The sequence below is a fragment of the Theropithecus gelada genome, chromosome 13 (genome assembly GCF_003255815.1).
Source record: "Theropithecus gelada isolate Dixy chromosome 13, Tgel_1.0, whole genome shotgun sequence".
In the NCBI taxonomy this organism is placed as follows: Eukaryota; Metazoa; Chordata; class Mammalia; order Primates; family Cercopithecidae; genus Theropithecus; species Theropithecus gelada.
This window is the reverse complement of record NC_037681.1, coordinates 49351688-49361081: the sequence shown is the minus strand read 5'-3', so window position 1 is coordinate 49361081 and position 9394 is coordinate 49351688.

Below are 9394 nucleotides of genomic sequence, written 5' to 3'. Positions count from 1 at the left end.
GACACAATCTTCAATCACTGCAACCTCCACCTACTGGGTTCAGTGATCCTCCTACCTCAGCCTCCTAAGTAGCTGGGACTACAGGCACACGCCACCATGCTCAGCTAATATTTCTTGTATTTTCAGTAGAGATGGGGTTTTGCCATGTTGCCCAGGCGGGTCTCAATCTCCTGGAGTCACGCAATCCACTTGCCTTGGCCTCCCAAAGTCATACACACATTTCCTAGGGTGCATATGGGTGGGAGGAAAAGGACAAAGGTATAAAGGACCAAGATGGCCTCATTGCAACCAACAGACACACTGAGGAAATGGGCAACCTCCGCTGGGGGTAAGGGGGAAGGACAGGGAGAGGGGGAGGGAGGAGGGAGGAGGGGAGAGAGAGAATATGAGAGCAGAACATTACCAGTGAGTCTAGAAACCAAGGTGGCCAAATGTAGAATTTGTTGTATTATAAAAATAATAATAATTTAACCATTAGAAAGAGAAGACCTAGCTGGAAAAGAGATGAGGATAATGGGAATAAATGGAAGGTGTGATTTTATACCTATTGCTCTATTGACTCTATTTAAGCTAGTTTTGTAACATTGCTGAGACTTTTTACTGAACACCTGAGCGTCCTTGTCCCCAGACACATTAAAGACCATCTTATTGGCCCAGCGTGGTGGCTTATGGCTGTAATCCCAACACGTTAGGAGGCCAAGGCAGGAGGATCACCTGAAGTCAGGAGTTCGAGACCCGCCTGGTCAACATGACAAAACCCCGTCTCTACTAAAAACACAAAAATTAGCCGGGTGTGGTGGCGTATGCCTGTAATCCCAGCTACTCAGGAGGCTGAGACAGGAGAATCGCTTGAACCCGGGAGGGGGAGGTTGCAGTGTCATGAGCCAAGATCGAGCCACTGCACTCCAGCCTGGGCGATAGAGCAACAGAGCAAGACTCCATCTAAAAAAAAAAAAGACCATCTTATTTCATCTTCATGTTCACCCTTTGAATTGCTTTTATCTTCGCTTTGTAGATGAGGAAATTGACACTCGTGGAAGGTAAGCAGTTTGCCAAAGGTCATGGAGTAAGTGCTGGAGACTGGATCCTCACCCCTCTAATCAGTGCTTTTTCAATACTGAATTTCTTTATAGGAAAAGGCACGCTAGGCCAGCCCATGGCCACCTCAGCTAGGGTCAGTGGAGGACATTTCATGATAAGAGCTCTAGAGCTTTAATTTCTACTTTTTTGTTGTTGTTGTTGTTGTTTGTTTGTTTTTTGTTTTCTTTTTTGTTTTTTGTTGTTTTTTTTTTGGAGACAGAGTCTCGCTGTGTTACCTAGGCTGGAGTGCAGTGGCTTGATCTTGGTTCACTGCAACCTCTGCCTCCCGGGTTCATGCCATTCTCCTGCCTCGGCCTTCTGAGTACCTGGGACTACAGGCACCCACCACCACACTCAGCTTAATTTCTACATTTTTTAAGCAAAGTGGCCTATTTGATTTTGTTTTGTTCTTGTTGTTTTTTGAGACAGGATCTCACTGTGTCGCCCAGGCAGGAGTGCAGTAGTGTGATCACAGCTCACTACAGCCTCAAGTGCCTGAGCTCAAGGGATCCTCCCACCTCATCTTCCTGAGTAGCTGGGACCACAGGTGCACTCCACCATGCCTGGCTTTTTTTTTTTTTTTTTTTTTTTGGTATTATTTGTAGAGACAAGGTCTCACTATGTTGCCCAGGTTGGTCTCAAACTCCTGAGCTCAAGAAATCCTCCCATTTTGGCCTGCCAACGTCCAGGGTTTTTTTTTTTTTTTTTTTAATTTTTAAAAGATCCAAATTAATAAACAGTCTAGACTTTGGCAAATTTCTTGAAATCTGATCATCTATTTTGGAAATGTTATCTGTTTATGCCCATTCACTTGAACAATGCATTTGATGTCGAGCACCTTGGGAGCCTAAAAATGTAGTGTAAAAGCTGCTGCTTTCCTTTTTTTTAATGAAATAAAATTCTTCCTCTTGAAACCTTTTACATTTGCAGACTTGCAGACTTGAAAAAATAAAACATATATAGCTTTCTTTTACACATGAAATTTCTCAAGTCCAGAGCCTTACAAACATCGCTGAAATGCAGTAGGCTTTCCTGTGAAACTCATGAGCTGTCATAATACACATGAAAAATGGGTGCCATTTCTCCTGCGCTCTTGAGGAGTAGGCAGCCAGTATAAACCATCATGTGGTGTGGATGATATGGTCTTATTTTTATATTTATAGATACATAGACACAGAAAAAATGTCTGGAAGGATATATGTGAAAACATTAATTTTGCCCATATCAGGATGCAGGGGATTGTGGGTAATTCTTGCTTCCATTGTTATTTCAAGATTTTTCTACTGTAAACATGGATTATTTATATACATTCTTAAATTATTACAATAATTTGGCCAGGCACGGTGGCTCACACCTGTAATCCCAGCACTTTGGGAGGCTGAGGTGGGCAGATCATGAGGTCAGGAGATTGAGACCATCATGGCCAACATAGTGAAACCCCGTCTCTACTAAAAATACAAAAATTAGCTGGGCGTGGTGGTGCGTGCCCGTAGTCCTAGCTACTCGGGAGGCTGAGGCAGGAGAATCGCTTGAACCCAGGAGGTGGAGATTGCAGTGAGCTGAGATCACACCACTGCGCTCCAGCCTGGCAAGAGAGCAAGACTCCATCTCAAAAAAAAAGAAAAGAAAAAAGAAAAAAATTAAGCTCATACCTGTAATACCAGCACTTTGGGACGCCGAGGTGGGTGGATCACCTGAGGTCAGGAATTTGAGACCAGCCTGGCCAACATGGTGAAACCCCATCTCTAATAAAAATACAAAAACTAGCCAGGCGTGGTGGCACATGCCTGTAATCCCAGCTACTCGGGAGGCTGAGGCAGGAGAATCGCTTGAACCTGGGAGGCAGAGGTTGCAGTCAGCCAACATTATGCCACTGCACTCCAGCCTGGGTGGCAGAGGGAGATTCTGTCTCAAATAAAAAAGATAAGTGAGCCCTCTGTTTCTGACATGATGGAATAACATGGACCAAATACCCTCTCAGAAGAAACAATGAGAAAACTGGATAAAGTGTGAAACAATTATTTTCAGACACTGGATGACAGGCAGCCCTGCGATTCCTGAGAGAAGGGTCACAGAGGAAGTGAGGCCTCCAGGAATCAGGCGTTCTAGACCATGGAGCAGGGAAGGGGCATCCCAATCTGGTGGTATTAAGGAGACAGTGACTGGAATCCAGAAAAGTTGAGGCAGCTGCTCTTAGAGAAGAGGGAGGTAGAGGCAGAAAGTCTTCCCCAAAAAAACACCAAAAGTCCGCCTGGGAGTCCGCTTGAGTCTTTACTCCACACTCAGATGTGCACAAGAAGGTACAATTCCAGGAAGCCAGGCGAGGAGCTGCTGAGAAACAGTGATATGAAGGGGTCCCAGGGCTTACACAGCATCTGAGTTCCAACGATTCAGAAAGAGGGATCCCTGTTGATAACTCGGGGCCTTCACTAGGGAATGGGAAAGGCCATGCATATTGCGACACACATGATAAACCTCAGAGCCATCACTAAAACAACAACACAAAGAAGCAGCGCTAACAAGCCAATCGTGGAGATGCACTGAAATTTTAAAATTATTCAATCCAAAAGTCATGAGAAGAAGGGGGAAAAGGGCAATAAAAACAGATGAGACAAATAGAAAAGAAATAGGAAAGTGGCACACTTAATCCCAATCAAACTGGTAACTAAACTACATGAAAATAGTCTAAACATTCCAATAAAAGGAGGCGTTCAATTGGATAAAAAAGCAAAACCCCACCAGTCAGAACATCAATTATTAAAAAGTCAAGAAACAACAGATGCTGGTGAGGTTGTGGATAAATAGGAAAGCTTTTACACCGTTGGTGGGAATGTAAATTAGTTCAGCCATTGTGAAAGGGGATGTGGGGATTCCTCAAAGATCTAGAACTAGAAATACCATTTGACTCAGCAATCCCATTACTGGGTATATACCCAAAGAAATATAAATCATTCTATTATAAAGACACATACACGCATATGTCCACTGCAGTACTATTCACAATAGCAAAGACATGGGATCAACCCGAACGCCCATCCGTGATAGACTGGATAAAGAAAAGGTGGTACATAGACACCATGGAATACTATGCAGCCATAAAAAGGAATGAGACAATGTCCTTTGCAGGGACATGGATGGAGCTGGAAGCCATTATCCTCAGCCAACCAATGCAGGAACAGAAAACCAAACACCACATATTCTAACTTACAAGCGGGAGCTGAACAATGAGAACAGATGGACACAGGGAAGGGAACAACACACACTGGGGCCTGCTAGGGGGTTGGGTAGGGAGAGGGAGAGCATTAGGAAAAATAGCTAATGCATTCTGGGCTTAATACGTAGGTGATGGGTTGATCTGTGCAGCAAACCACCATTGCACTTGTTTACCTATGTAACCAACCTGCACATCCTCCAGATGTAACCCAGAACTAAAAAATTAAAATTAAAATTAAAAAAAGACCCAATTAGGTGCTGTTTATAACAAAAACACTTTGAAATTAAATGCACAGATAAAGAGGGAAAAAAAGATATACATCATACAAACAAGAAGCCACTTGAAAAACCAGAGTGGCTACATTAGACAAAGTAGACATTAGTACAAGAAATGTTCTCTGGTATAAAGATGGACGTTTCATAATGTCAAAAGGGTCAATTCATCAAGAAGATGCAACAGTCTTAAATGTGAATATACCCAATAACAAACCATAATATACATGCAGCAAGAACTGGCAGAACTGAAGGAAAAACAGACAAAGGTACATTGATATTTGAATACTTTAATAGACCTATTTCAATAAGTAATGGGAGAAGTAGACACAAAAAGTAGAAAACCTGCACCACACTATCAAGCAATTTGATTCCATTGATATTTACAGACCATTCCACCCAACAATAGCAGATACACATTCTTTTCTTTTTAGACAGAGTTTTTGCTCTGTCACCTATGCTGGAGTGCAATGGCGCAATCTTGGCTCACTGAAACCTCCACCTCCTGGGTTCAAGCAATTCTCCTGCCTCAACCTCCAAGCAGCTGGGACTACAGGCGCACACCACCACACCCAGCTAATTTTTGTATTTTTAGTAGAGACAAGTTTTCACCATGTTGGCCAGGCTGGTCTTGAACTCTTGACCTCAGGCGATCTGCCCACCTCAGCCTCCCAAAGTGCTGGGATTACAGGCGTGAGCCACCGCATTCAGCCAGATGCACATTGTTTTCAAGTGCATAAGAAACCTTCACCAGCTGGGTGCACTGCATGCCTTGGCTGTCATCCCAGCATGTTGGGAAGCCAAGGCAGGAGGACAGGAGGATCACTTGAGGCCAGGAGTTCAAGACCAGCCTGGGCAACACAGCAAGACCTCGTCTCTACAAAAAAACATTAAAAGTTAGCCAGGTGTGGTGGCATATGCCTGTAGTCCTAGCTACTTGGGAAGCTGAGGCAGGAGGATCACTTGAGGCTAGATGTTGGAGGCTGCAGTGAACTCTGATGGAACCACTGCACTGTTGCCTGGGTGACAGCAAGACCTCATCTCTGAAACAAAAGAAAAAAAGAAGAAACATTTGCCAAGATAGATCATACACTGAGTCATAAAACAAATCTCAATAAATATAAAGGATTAAATCCTATAAAATATGTTCTCTTAGAACAAAATTAATCAGAAATGTCAAAAAAATCTTTGGAAAATCCTTATATAGTTGGAAATTTAAAATCACACTTTTAAATAATCCAGGATTCAAAGGAGAAAAACAAGAGAAGGAAAAATTGGATAATACTAAGAACTGAATTCTTAAAATGAAAACACCGCAGGCTAGGTGCAGTGGCTCATGCCTGTAACTCAGCATTTTCGGAGACTGAGGTGGGAAGACCACTTGAGCCCAGGACTTCAAGACTAGCCTGGGTAACATAGGGAGACTCCAACTCTACAAAAAACAAAATTTAAAAATTAGCCAGGTTGGCCGGGCGCGGTGGCTCAAGCCTGTAATCCCAGCACTTTGGGAGGCCGAGACGGGCGGATCACGAGGTCAGGAGATCAAGACCATCCTGGCTAACATGGTGAAACCCCGTCTCTATTAAGAAATACAAAAAACTAGCCGGGCGAGGTGGCGGGCGTCTGTAGTCCCAGCTACTCGGGAGGCTGAGGCAGGAGAATGGCGTGAACCCGGGAGGGGGAGCTTGCAGTGAGCTGAGATCCGGCCACTGCACTCCAGCCCGGGCGACAGAGCGAGACTCCGTCTCAAAAAAAAAAAAAAAAAAAAAAAAAAAAAAAAAAAAATTAGCCAGGTGTGGTGGCTTACACCTGTAGTCCCAGCTACTCAGGAGGCTGAGGTGGTAGGATCACTTGAGCCCAGGAGGTCAGGGCTGCAGAGCTGCCTGGGCAATGGCGTGAGAGCCTGGAGAGAGAGAAAAGGAAGGGAGGGAGGAAAGGAAGGAAGGAGGGAAGGAGAGGGAAGGAGAGGGAAGGAGAAGGAAGGAGAGGGAAGGGGAGGGAAGGGAAGGGGAGGGAAGGGAGAGGGAGATGGAGAGGGAGAGGGAGGAGAGGTAATCAAAATTTATGGGGTGCAACTAAAGCAGTGCATAGAGGGAAAGTCTACCTTCAGTGCTTAACTGGAAACAATGCAGATCTCCACCAGCAGAAGGGATAAACTACTTGTGGCATATCCATACCAAGACATACCACTCGGCAATAAGAACAAACGACAGATACATGCAACATCAATCAATCTCAAAACCATGGAGGATCCATCACTGGAAAACCAGAATCAAGAGTATATATGTAGGCTGGGCACAGTGGCTCACACCTGTAATCCCAGCACTTTGGGAGGCCAAGGTGGGTGCATCATGAGGTCAGAAGTTCGAGGCCAGCCTGGCCAACATGATGAAACCCCGTCTCTACTAAACTTACAAAAATTAGCCAGGCATGGTGGCACATGCCTGTAATCTGAGCTACCTGGGAGGCTGAGGCAGGAGAATTGCTTGAACTTGGGAGGTGGAGCTTGCAGTGAACCAAGATCATGACAGTGCACTCCAGCCTGGGTGACAGAGTGAGACTCTGTCTCAAAAAAAAAAAAAAAAAAAAAAAAAAAAAAAAACCAACTACCTATGTATATATATTAAATATAGCAATATCCTCAAATTCTCCAACCATGAGACTTACATGTTCCAATAAGATGATATAAATCTCTTCCTTAATGATGATTTTTTTTAAATTTCTGGAAGAATAATAGGCCCAACTTCCCTTCTGACTACAGTCATATTAAACAAGCAGATCCCATCAATGATAAATGTCACTACTGTAAAAACTACTTAAGTTGTAAGGAAATATTGTTTCAGAGACTTAAAATAATGGTAGTTGGAGAAGAAACAAAGAGTATCTTTGTATGATGTTATTTATATGAAGCTCGAGCAAAGACACTTATTCCATGGTGATAGAAAGTATGCCATTGGTTGCCTCAGACTTGTGGGAAAAGAGGGACATTTGGGATTAACTGGGAAGGTGCACAAGGGAACTCTTTGGGATAATAGAAATTTTCTGTATCTGGATTGTGTTGTGACTATACAGGTGTAGATTTCAATTTGTTGAAACTCATTGACCTTTACACTTAAAATATTTTTATTGATTATAAATTATTCCTCATGCCAGGCGCGGTGGCTCATGCCTGTAATCCCAGCACTTTGGGAGGCTGAGACAGGCAGATCACTTGAGATCAGGAGTTTGAGACCGGCCTGGCCAACATGGTGAAACATCATCTCTATTAAAAATACAAAAACTAGCCGGGCGTGGTGGTGGGCACTTGTAATCCCAGCTACTTGGGATGCTGAAGTGGGAGAACCGCTTGAACCTAGGAGGCGGAGGTTGCTGTGAGTCGAGATCGTGCTACTACACCCAGCCTGGGTGACAGAGTGAGCAAGATTCTGCCTCAAAAAAAAATTAAAAATTAAATAATAAATTATACCTCAAAGCTTTAAAAAAAAAAAAAAAAAAAAAAGCCTTTGTCTACTGCTCTGATGGCTGAGGCCAGTGTCTTGTCACTCTGGAAACTGAGGACACTTGGATTCTACCCAAGCCTCCAAGTAGTGGCGTTATCAGTCTTGGAGCTCCTAGCTGGTATGTGTAGAGGGCCTTGGAGGACTCGGGACAGCAGGGTCAATTTTTTTTCCCCAAGTGCCTAGGCTGCTGACTCACTGACTAGAACTGAATCTAGTACTCTTTAGTTTTGCACCAACTCTGCCAAGTCACTCTATCTTATACTAAACATCATACTCAAACCTCCCCCCGCCAAGAAAGAAAGACTTTGTCATTATCTTGCTTTTGGTGTGTTCCAATATGAAGTATACAGCATCACCTTTGATGTCTTGTCAAATCTAATCAAGCTTAAGACCTGTGCTGTTTCAGACCATAGCCACTAGCTACATGTGGCTATTTAAACGTAAATTAGTGAAAATGACATAAAATTAAAAATTCTGTCACTCAGCCGCACTGGCTAGATCTTAGGTGCTCACTGGCCACCTGTGGTGAATGACCCCATTGTGGACAGCACAGAGAATACTTCTGTCATCACAGAAAGTTGTACTGGGTAGTGCTGAGGTACAACTTCCAGATTATAGAAAATACAGAGGGACAGAGGGTACAGGAATGAGTTAAATTCACTTAGGGAAATGGCCTAATCCAGCATGTGGCACATTCGGCAAGACGACTGGCCTGGTCTCCTCCGTGTGTCAACGTTACGGAAGAAACTAAGGGGGCAAGAGGGTAAGAAACTGTTTTAGAGCAAAAGTAACTAAAGGAGACTTGACAGCCGAATCCAATGAGTGAATGTGGACTGGATCCTGATTTGAAAAGAAACCGGGCAAGGCGGGGTGGCTCACGCCTGTAATCCCAGCACTTTGGGAGGCCGAGGCAGGTGGATCACAAGGTCAGGAGTTCGAGACCATCCTGGCTAACACAGTGAAATCCCGTCTCTACTAAAAATACAAAAAATTAGCCAGGCGTGGTGGCGGGCGCTGTAGTCCCAGCTGCTCAGGAGGCTGAGGCAGGAGAATGGTGTGAACCCGGGAGGCAGAGCTTGCAGTGAGCCGAGATTGTGCCACTGCACTCCAGCCTGGGCGACAGAGTGAGACTCCGTCTCAAAAAAAGAAAAGAAACTGGCCGGGCGCGGTGGCTCAAGCCTGTAATCCCAGCACTTTGGGAGGCCGAGACGGGCGGATCACGAGGTCAGGAGATCGAGACCATCCTGGCTAACACGGTGAAACCCCGTCTCTATTAAGAAATACAAAAAACTAGCCGGGCGAGGTGGCGGGCGCCTGTAGTCCCAGCT